This window comes from Arachis hypogaea, chromosome 11, assembly GCF_003086295.3.
Source record: "Arachis hypogaea cultivar Tifrunner chromosome 11, arahy.Tifrunner.gnm2.J5K5, whole genome shotgun sequence".
NCBI classification, from domain to species: Eukaryota; Viridiplantae; Streptophyta; class Magnoliopsida; order Fabales; family Fabaceae; genus Arachis; species Arachis hypogaea.
The window spans coordinates 78574274-78584513 of NC_092046.1; positions in this window are offsets into that span (position 1 = coordinate 78574274).

Genomic DNA, 10240 nt, shown 5'->3' on the forward strand with positions numbered 1-10240 from the left:
AAGCAACAGTAACATAAATAAAAGAAAGCAATCATAAACTGAAATACCTCAAATAACATTAATTAAGAGAATCATATGTAACATGGAAGAGTTCATAAATTAAATTGAGAAAATAATTAAAAAGGAATATTAAACCTGATAAAAAGAGACAATCATGAAGGCGAGAAAAATCCTAATTTCTAGTCCTAAGAGAGAGAGGAGAGAACCTCTCTCTAAAAACTACATCTAAATCATGAAAAGTGAATAATTGGAGACCTCCTCATGAATGGATGCATTCCCCCACTTTATAACCTATAATCTGTGCTTTCTGGACTTGGATCTGGGCCAAAAAGGGTTTCAAAAATTGCTGGGGCGTTTTCTGCAGTTTCTGGTGCGTGGCATTTGTCACGCGTCCGCGTGGGTCACACGGTTGCGTCATCTGGAGTTTTTCTTATCACGCGTTCACTTTGGTCACGCGTATGCGTCATCTGTGTTCTACTCATGGCGTGCATCCGCGTTAGTCACGCGTTCGCGTCGCTGCCTTTTCGCGCTGGGCATACGACCGCGTCGTCCATGCGTTCGCGTCGCTGCCAGTTTCTTCAAAAACTCCATTTTGTGCTTTCCTTCCATTTTTGTATGTTTCCTTTCCATTCTTTAAGTCATTCCTGCCTTAGAAGGTCTGAAACTACTCAACACACAAATCACGGCATCGAATGTCAATAAAGGGTAATTAAAATAATTATTTTTAAAGCATAGGAAACATGTATTTCACATATATCACATAATAAGGAAAGGAAAGTAAAACCATGCAATTTACATGAATAAGTGGGTGAAGGGTTGAATAAATCACTCAAATTGAGCATAATATATATCATAAAATATGGGTTTATCAGAGCTCTGATGAGCGGATAATTTATACGCTGTTTGGCATTGTTTTTACATAGTTTTTAGTATAATTTAGTTAGTTTTTATTATATTTTTATTAGTTTTTAAATAAAAATCACATTTCTGGACTTTACTATGAGTTTGTGTGTTTTTCTGTGATTTCAGGTATTTTCTGGCTGAAATTGAGGGACTTGAGCAAAAATCAGATTCAGAGGCTGAAGAAAGACTGCAGATGCTGTTGGATTCTGACTCCCTGCACTCAAAGTAGATTTTCTTGAGCTACAAAACTTCAAATGGTGAGCTCTCAATTGCGTTAGAAAGTAGACATCCAGGGCTTTCCAGCAATATATAATAGTTTATACTTTTCCCGAGTTTAGATGACGCAAACTGGCGTTCAACGCCAGCTTCCTGCCCTATTCTGGAGTTAATCGCCAGAAACAGGTTGCAAAGTGGAGTTAAACGCCAGAAACAGGTTACAAACTGGTGCTCAACACCAAGAGAAGCCTCTACACGTGTAAAGCTCAATGCTCAGCCCAAGCACACATCAAGTGGGCCCCGGAAGTGGATTTCTGCATCATTTACTCATTTCTGTAAACCCTAGTAACTAGTTTAGTATAAATAGGACTTTTTACTATTGTATTTACATCTTCAGATCTAGCTTTGGATTATCTTCTGATCCTTTGATCACGTTTTGGAGGCTAGCCATTCGGCCATGCCTAGACCTTGTTCTTATGTATTTTCAACGGTAGAGTTTCTACACACCATAGATTAAGGTGTGGAGCTCTGCTGTTCCTTGAGTATTAATGCAAAGTACTATTATTTTTCTATTCAATTCAAGCTTATTCCTATTCTAAGATTATGTGATGATTATGTGACGCTCATCACCATTCTCACCTATGAATGCATGCCTGACAACCACTTCCGTTCTACATGAAGACGAGACAGAATGAGTATCTCTTAGATATCTAATACAGGGGACAGAGTCCAAGATATTAGAGTCTTCGTGGTATAAGTTATAACCCATGGATGGCCATTCCTGAGACCCGGAAAGTATAAACCTTGTCTATGGTATTCCGAGTAGGATCTGGGAAGGGATGGCTGTGACGAGCTTCAAACTCGCGAGTGCTGGGCGTAGTGACAGACGCAAAAGGATAGTAAATCCTATTCCAGTATGATCGAGAACCGACAGATGATTAGCCATGCAGTGACAGCGCATTGGACCATTTTCACAGAGAGGACGGGATGTAGCCATTAACGGCGGTGATACCCAACATACAGCTTGCCATGGAAGGGAGTAGGAATGATTGGATGAAGACAGCAGGAAAGCAGAGGTTCCAAGAGGAATGAAAGCATCTCTATACGCTTATCTGAAATTCTCACCAATGAATTACATAAGTACCTCTATCTTTATTTTATGTTTTATTTATCTTTTTATTATTAAATCCCCATAACCAATTGAATCCGCCTGACTGAGACTTACAAGGTGACCATAGCTTGCTTCAAGCCGACAATCTCCGTGGGATCGACCCTTACTCACGTAAGGTTTATTACTTGGACGACCCAGTGCACTTGCTGGTTAGTTGCGCAAAGTTGTGACAAAGTGTGTGAATTACGTTCCGAGCACCAAGTTTTTGGCACCGTTGTTAAGGATTACAATTTCGTGCACCAAGCTCCCATGCAAGTTTTCATAAGCATGCAACCTCAATGCAAAATCATACAACTAGAACCACTACTTCTCCTAATCTTTTGCTTGCCTCAAAACTGTTTAATTCCTCAATCCTTCTTTTCAAAGAACTATCATGTGATGCCTTTTTGAAATCTTGAGTGCAAGAAAGTTTGAAGAGTGTAGTATTGTGAATAATCAAACATCTCAATTATTGAATTATAGAGAAACTATACTAGACAGATAAACAGAGAGGGATACAATATCACTTCCAATCATAGCAGTGTCTGATGCAAAATAATCACTTAACAATACAACCTTTTGGATTTTACTTGCTTTACTCCTCATCATCATCATTGCTGGTCTTAACATTCCTCTTTCATTTCTTTGGGTGATGATGCTTAATCCTTCCAAAAACTTGTATGATATTCTGCAATGATATTGAAAGTTGCTTGTTCCCCAAGCACTTGAAAAATGGTTAGCATGCATGAATTGCTTGTGGGCTTTTGAACTTACTTTGGTGTGGAAACACCAAACTTAGTACCTTGCCAATGGTTCTCATGCATCAAATTAACCGTGTGTGAAACTCTTTTTCTTTTTCAAAAGCAATAAAACTAATAACTTGAAAACAGCAGAATAGTTAACTAGTTTATCTAAATGCTTGAAGCTAGCATTATGAAGAAGGTGAGAATATGTTTTATGATGAGATTTTGGTGGAATAACAAACTTAGAATCCTTAATTCTCCCTTATATTATCTTGGTGTGCAACACCAAACTTAGCTTCTTGCAGTACAGATAAAACTAATTGACCTTTTTATTAAAATAGCTATGAAAAGGAAACTACCTCAGGTTGGGTTGCCTCCCAACAAGCGCTTCTTTATTGTCACTAGCTTGACATCCTCCATCCTCTGATCATGGAAGTTGAGAATTATGTTGCCTTTGATTTTCTCCTCTTATTGTGGGCTTTCTTTCCTCTATTTCTTCTTGAGGAACTTCTCTGTGGTGCTTCTCTTTGATGATTGTTTCTTTTTCCGTAGCCCTCTCACTTCCCTCTATGATTGCTTTCCATTTCTCCCACCTAGCAACTTTTTCATTGTCTTTCAGGTTGTCTTCAGTGGCTCTGGGGAAAGTATTTGCCCTCTTCTCACCCATTTCTGCAAGGTGCTTAGCCAGTTGTTCCATTTGCCTCTCAATTCTTTTGATTGAGGCTTCCTGGTTCTTTGTTGTCACCTCTTGGTGCTTTATCATCCTCTCTATTAAGATCTCTAAGTTGGTGATCCTCTGAGAGTCTTGTGAGATTGGTTGGTTGTGGGGTGATGGGGGTTGGAAGGGTGAGTGTTGTGGTGGTGTGTGATGGGTTGGAACCGAAATTCCAACACCTAAAACTCACCGGCAAGTGTACCGGGTCGCATCAAGTAGTAAAACTCACTTAGAGTGAGGTCGATCCCACAGGGATTAATAGATCAAGCAACTTTAGTGGGTTATTAGTTTAGTCAAGCTAACATTGAAGTGAATTAAGGTAAAATATAGCCAACAGAAAGTAAATAGCAAGGAAAATTAAAGTGCAGAAAGTAAATTGGCTGAAACTTAAAGAGCAAGAAATGTAAATTGGCAAAATCTTAAATGACAAGAAATGTAAATTGCATGAAATGTAAAGGGGGCTGGGTGTTGGAAATTAAAGAAAGCAATAGATCAAGTAATTGGAAATTTAAATGAAAGCAGTAAACAGAAATTAGAACAATTGCCTAAGAGTTAAATTGCATGAAAAGTAAAAGGAATTGGGTGCTGGAAATTAAAATTCAACAAGAAAATTTAGAGAGTAATCAATAAGAGAAATGTAAGATGAAGTGAATCTGCAAAATATCTAAACAGCAAGGTAAAATTGCTTGAAGACAAAATAGGAAGAAACTTAGCTCAATTGTAAAATCTAAAAGAGAAATTGAAAATCCAAGAAAAGCAATGAGCTCAAGAAGCAGATCTGGATCTCAATTCTCTCTTGATCAAATAGAAAATAAATTGCAGAAGAAATGTAAGTAAAGCAGCAAGTGAAAGTTGGATTCAATTCCTTGATTTTCAGAATTATGCAGAAAGAGGACAAAGATGATTTCAGAGTAAGAATTGAAATAGAATTCCTTCAATTCTCAATCCAAAATTTGAAAACAGAAAGTAAGAAAATGCAAAAGTAAGAACCAGGATGAAGAGAACTCAGCTCTCAATCCCGATTTCCCCTAGTGCTCTCTAGTAGAGCTAGCCTTCTTTACAAAGATGAAAATGATGCCTTATATAGGCTTTACAAAGTGAAAATCAAAATGAAATTGAAATTAAAAACAAATTACAATTTAAATGAAATTCCTATTCTAACTTGTTCTTGTGCCTTTGAGTGATGATGTGGGCTTTGCTTACTTTTGGATTTGAAGAGAGATGGGTCTAGTTGGCCTTGGTTCAATTGGTGAAGAATTAAATCCAATTTGATTTTTAATTGAATTTTGGACCATGGTTGCTACTCCCAGGGAACGGCTCAGTTGATTAAGTGAACTGAGCTCTCCATTTGCTTGTGGCGTGCCAATTTGTGCACACCAAGCCTTCCTTGTTGCTGCCCCCTTTGATCCTTACCCGTGTCACATTGTTGGAGTGCATGGGGGAGTAGTGCTCGGTTAGGAAAGTGAACTGAGCTTTCCTTTGTGTGCCTTGGTAGCGCCTTGCCTGGAGTGTCATGCTTCCAAGTTCGAACCTTGGTGGAAGCACTTTTGTGAGTCTTTTTCTTGCATTTTCATGAGTGGGAGCCCGATAAAGCTCAGTTGGGAAAGTGAACTGAGCTTTCATGGGCCTTGGCCTTCCAATTTTTGCTTTCCTTATGTCTCCCCCTTCGAGCCTTGGTGAAGCCACTTTGGTTTATTTTTGCTTGTTTTTGGTCCTTAAAGATGCCTTTCACTTGTACCTCAATTTCATGCCAAATATGGAGTACCATATATCGTTGGAAAGCTCTAAATGTCAGCTTTCCAACGCAACTAGAAGTACATCAATTAGACGTCTGTAGCTCAGGCTATGGCCCTTTGAAAGAGGCATGGTCATGTTGTGAGCGCCCAAGTTTAACTTAGCGAAAATTCTTGCTTCCAAGCCAGTTCTTTTTTCACGATAAAGCTAAGTTCACTTAGTGAACTGAGATTTGTGAGTGCTAATTGTCAAGCTTCCTTGATTTGGTCATGGGCCACGCTTTTAAAAGCATGGCCTAAGGCTCCAAAGTGTGCTCCAACATCAAAGTGTGCCCTAAAACTCTTTTTTTTTTCTCTTTTTTAGCTTATTTTGTGCTTCTTTGCTTCTTTTTCTTCTTATTTTCTACAAAGTTTATCAAATCAAAATATCAAAGAAATATAACATTTAAGCACCAAAGCATTCAATATTTAAGCACAAATCATCAATTTCTTGTATGAAAAAGTATAGAAAAACATAACATGATGACATGTCATCAGTGTGTAGTGGTTGTTGTTGGTATGGTGGTGTTTTTTCTGGTTTGTGAAGTTGGGGTTGTTGTAATTGAAGTCCCTTGGTCCTTGATTTTGGTGCTCGATCCTCCTCCAGTTGGAATGAGTTCTCCAGGGTAGGTTGTACACATCACCCTGAGACTTGTGTTGGAACAGGCTTGAGGTACTGCTTGGAGAGTGTAATCGCTCCTGACTTTGTTGCTCATAGTTGATTGCTCCAAAACCTTTTTCAGGTTGATTCCAACCATGTGAATTTTGAGGTAGATCGTATGCATTTACTACAGCAGTTCGCAGCTCATTGATTTTTCTGACCATCAACTCCAGTTGTTGCAGAGTTTGTTGATGCATCTGCTTGTGTTGGTTCACGACTGCATTTACACCTTCAATTTCCATCACTCCTTTCTCTTGTGTGGATGGTTGCACTTCTGCTTCTAGTTTACCAATTTCCTTGGGTGGTTTCAACTTGGCCAGGAATTCACTCATTAGATCTTCCCATCCGATGATGCTTCCTTGTGGGAAGGCTTCAAGCCATTGAGCAACATCGTTCATGGTGATGAGCGGATGCTTCAAGTCATGGGTTGCATTGTCATCTAAGGTGAGGACACTACTCCCACAATTACTAGAATTCGTTGAGTTCTCCTCCATGATCTGCACAATCACAAACAGTCCAAATGGATATTGAATCTACTCATGCCAAAATGTGGTTAGAGGGTTAGTTGACGCAATGTGTTAAACAGTTGATAGGTTTAAAGGATTAATAGAAGATAATTTGCTTCTGTCATGTACTCAGCAAGCAAAAACACAGGGAACGCATAGAACCAGCAAAAACCAGGAAAACTTCACTCTATTGCTAAAGTGAAGTCTTAGTTGGCTTAAGCCAAAATTCAAATAGTTAGTGTGTTAGTTAAAAATTAAGGAAACAGAAAAGAAAAAGTGCTTGATCTAGATCTCCACTTCACTTAATCATTGTCAATCTAATCAATCCCCGACAACGGCGCCAAAAACTTGATGTGTGGAAAACGATCCAACACAAAACTCACCGGCAAGTGTACCGGGTCGCATCAAGTAATAATAACTCACATGAATGAGGTCGATCCCACAGAAATTGAAGGATTGAGCAATTTTAGTTAGGTGATTGATTTAGTCAAGAAAATAAGTGTTGATTTGAGTGATTTGTATCCAACAGAAGTTAAAGTGCATGAAATTTAAAGGGAGAGGGATAATTGACAAGAATTTAAAGTGCAGAAGAATTAAAAGAGATGAATCTTAAGGTGCAAGTAATGTAAATTGCAGAAACTTAGATTGCAAGAAATGTAAATAACTGAAACTTAAAGTGCAAAAAATGTAAATGACTTGAATCATAAAAGAATTTGGGCACTGGGATTTGCAGAAATTAAACAAGTAAAAGTAAATGATAATTAATAAAGAAGTAGAAGATGAATTAAGATGTAGTATATCTAAACAAGAAATGGAAAATTTCTTGAGAAACCAAACAGAAAGCAAAATGTAACTTAATTGCAATAGCTAAAGGAAAAGTTGAAGATCTCAGGGGTGGAGGAGACTAGAAAACAAGTCTAGATCTCAAGTCCTTCCTTGATCCAACAAGAGAGCAATTGCAGAAAAATTAAAAGACAGATTGTAGAAGAAGTAAAGATGAAGACAGTAAAGAAACTTAGATCCAAATCACAATTCCTTCAATTATGCAGTAAAATAAACAGAAAGAGAATCCAAGGTGAGATTGAAACAGAATTTCTTCAACTCTCCACCTAAGATTCCAGACAAAGAGCAGAAAATGCAGAAGCAAGAACAAAGAAGAAGAGAGATCCATTCTCCTTCCCAATTCCCAAACTCCCAAAGCTAGAAAATAAAATTGGAAATTCAAAAGTAAGCAAAAAGATTCAAAAGTGAAAAGAAGGTCCCTCTCTAACTCAAACTATCTTCTATTTATACACTTCCTATTTTTGGATTTTAGAATTTGGAGTGGGCTTTTTAATTTTGTGAAGAATTGGATTTTATTTCATTTTGGACTCAAAATTGAGTCATGGTGCACTCCCAGGGCACGGCTCAGTTGGAAAACCAAACTGAGCGCCCAATGTTGCTTTGTGTTGCCCAATTTTGTGCGCTAGCCCTTTGCCCTTGTTGCACTTCACTAGAGCTCAGTTGAAAAATTGAACTGAGCTCTATGTCTTGCCTTGGGTGTGTCAAGCGCGCATCCTAGCTCCCTGGCCGTGTCAGCTTGTGCACAAGGTTCCCTCCTTGGTGTGCTTCCTAGCGTGCCAAAGTGTGGGGAGTGGGGGAGAGTAGCGCTCAATTGAGAAAGCAAACTGAGCTCCCCATTGTAGCGCATGGTTGTGGGCTTCATGCTTCCAGGTTCGACTCTTGGTGGAAGCAAATTGATGCTGATTTCCTTGGAAGAGTGGAGCACTCCTTCCTTTCCTTTCATGAAGCTCCCTAGTTCGAACCTTGGGAGAGCCATCTTGGCTCATTTTCTTTTCACAAGGAGTAGCACTCCTCCCTTGTTCTCCATGGAGCTCCTAGGTTCGAATCCTTGCCAAATCATTTTGGCTTATTTCCCTTGCAAGCTTGGTAGCGTGAGGTTCCTTGTTCGAACCTTGGAGAAGGCTTTTTGGCCAATTCTTCTTGTTTTCCTTGCAAGGAGCGTTCCTTGCTTTCCTTGGGTCATGAGTTCGAGACCTTGAGGCTTCATTCCTTGGAATTGTGTCTTGAATTAATTTTGGAGAACCCCCGATAAAGCTCACTTAGTGAACTGAGCTTTGTGCCTTACTTTCTCCCTTTTTTCCTTATGGAGCTCGGTTCACTCTTCCAACCTAGCTATCCTTCTTCCTCAATGTTGCTACGCTTTTTCTTCTCTTGGGCACGCTTCTTAGGCCATGCTTTTCTTATTTTTTTCTTTTCTTCACCTACAAGTAATCAAAACAACCAATCAAAGTATCACAAAATTCACAAAGTTTAAAATTCATTTAAAGCCAATTAATTTTAGCTTAAACTTTATGATTTTGTGTCAATTAAAAGGTGGTTGATTGATTCAAAGAAACCATGCAATTCCACTCCAAATTGCTAACTTACAATGCAAGAAAGTGTATAAAATCTATTAAAAATAAAAGAAAAAGACTAGTAAAACTAGTATAAGATGACTTGTCATCAAAAACCTTAATAATCAGCCTTCAATTTTATAACTACCACAAGTATCTTGATTCCTAGACATTTATTAAATAGAAAAGCCATAACCAATGCTTAAATAGGAAAGCCATATGTTATATATTTAACATAAAAAATGAGAAGTAATAGATAATTTCAGAGAAAACAAAAATAAATTACATACAAAAGGCAAGTTTAACTATTTTAACATACAAAAATAAATTATAAAATTAAATCAAAGAAAACAAATCTGGAGAAGGAAAGAAGCACAGAGCAAACCGGTAAACTGTAAGTAGTGAGTGAAAGAGGATTACTTGCTGCTTACCAGTGACACGACGACGGAAAAAGGAAGAACCGAAGACCGCAACTCGAAGAGACGAGCGGCAAGGAGAGTGATAGCAATGAGAGAAGTGCAAGCGAAGTGAGTTCGGTGAAGGAGAGCGGCAAGGTGAGTGACTGAGCGATGGCGCTGAGCGACGAAGGCGGTGAACAAGGTGGCTGCTGTGTGTGTGTGTCTGCGATCGGGGTAAGTGGGTATGAGGGATGGCTGCTGTGTGTGTTTCTGGGTAAGTGGGTAAGTGATCACCGTATGAAGGAGGAGAGTGGCTAACCCTAATTTCTGAAAGAGGTATATATATGTGGGAATATATGCACTCCGGGACGGGTAGGGACGGGTTTACAATGAATCCGACCCCGCCCCACCCCAATCAACACCCTTCCCCAATCAGGACCCTCCCCGCTTCGGGTCGGGTTTAAACTTACCCCAACTGGGTAGGGACGGGTCGGGTACCCACGAGTTCGAGTACTCCTACTACCCCTAACAGCAGTAGATAATTATTGTAGAGCTTGACACTACTATATGTGCCCAATTAAAAAACATTTTCTAATATAAAGTAGGCATCTCTACATCATCTAACCCTGAACAAATGGAAAAACTCCACTTTGCCAGGTAACCATAAGCATATTGGAGATTTATTACATTTTTTAGGACATTTTTTTATTATTAACCTTTTTGTCTTTAGTCTTTTTCTCATATTGCTATTTACCTTTCTAAGCAACCTTTTGTTTTTAG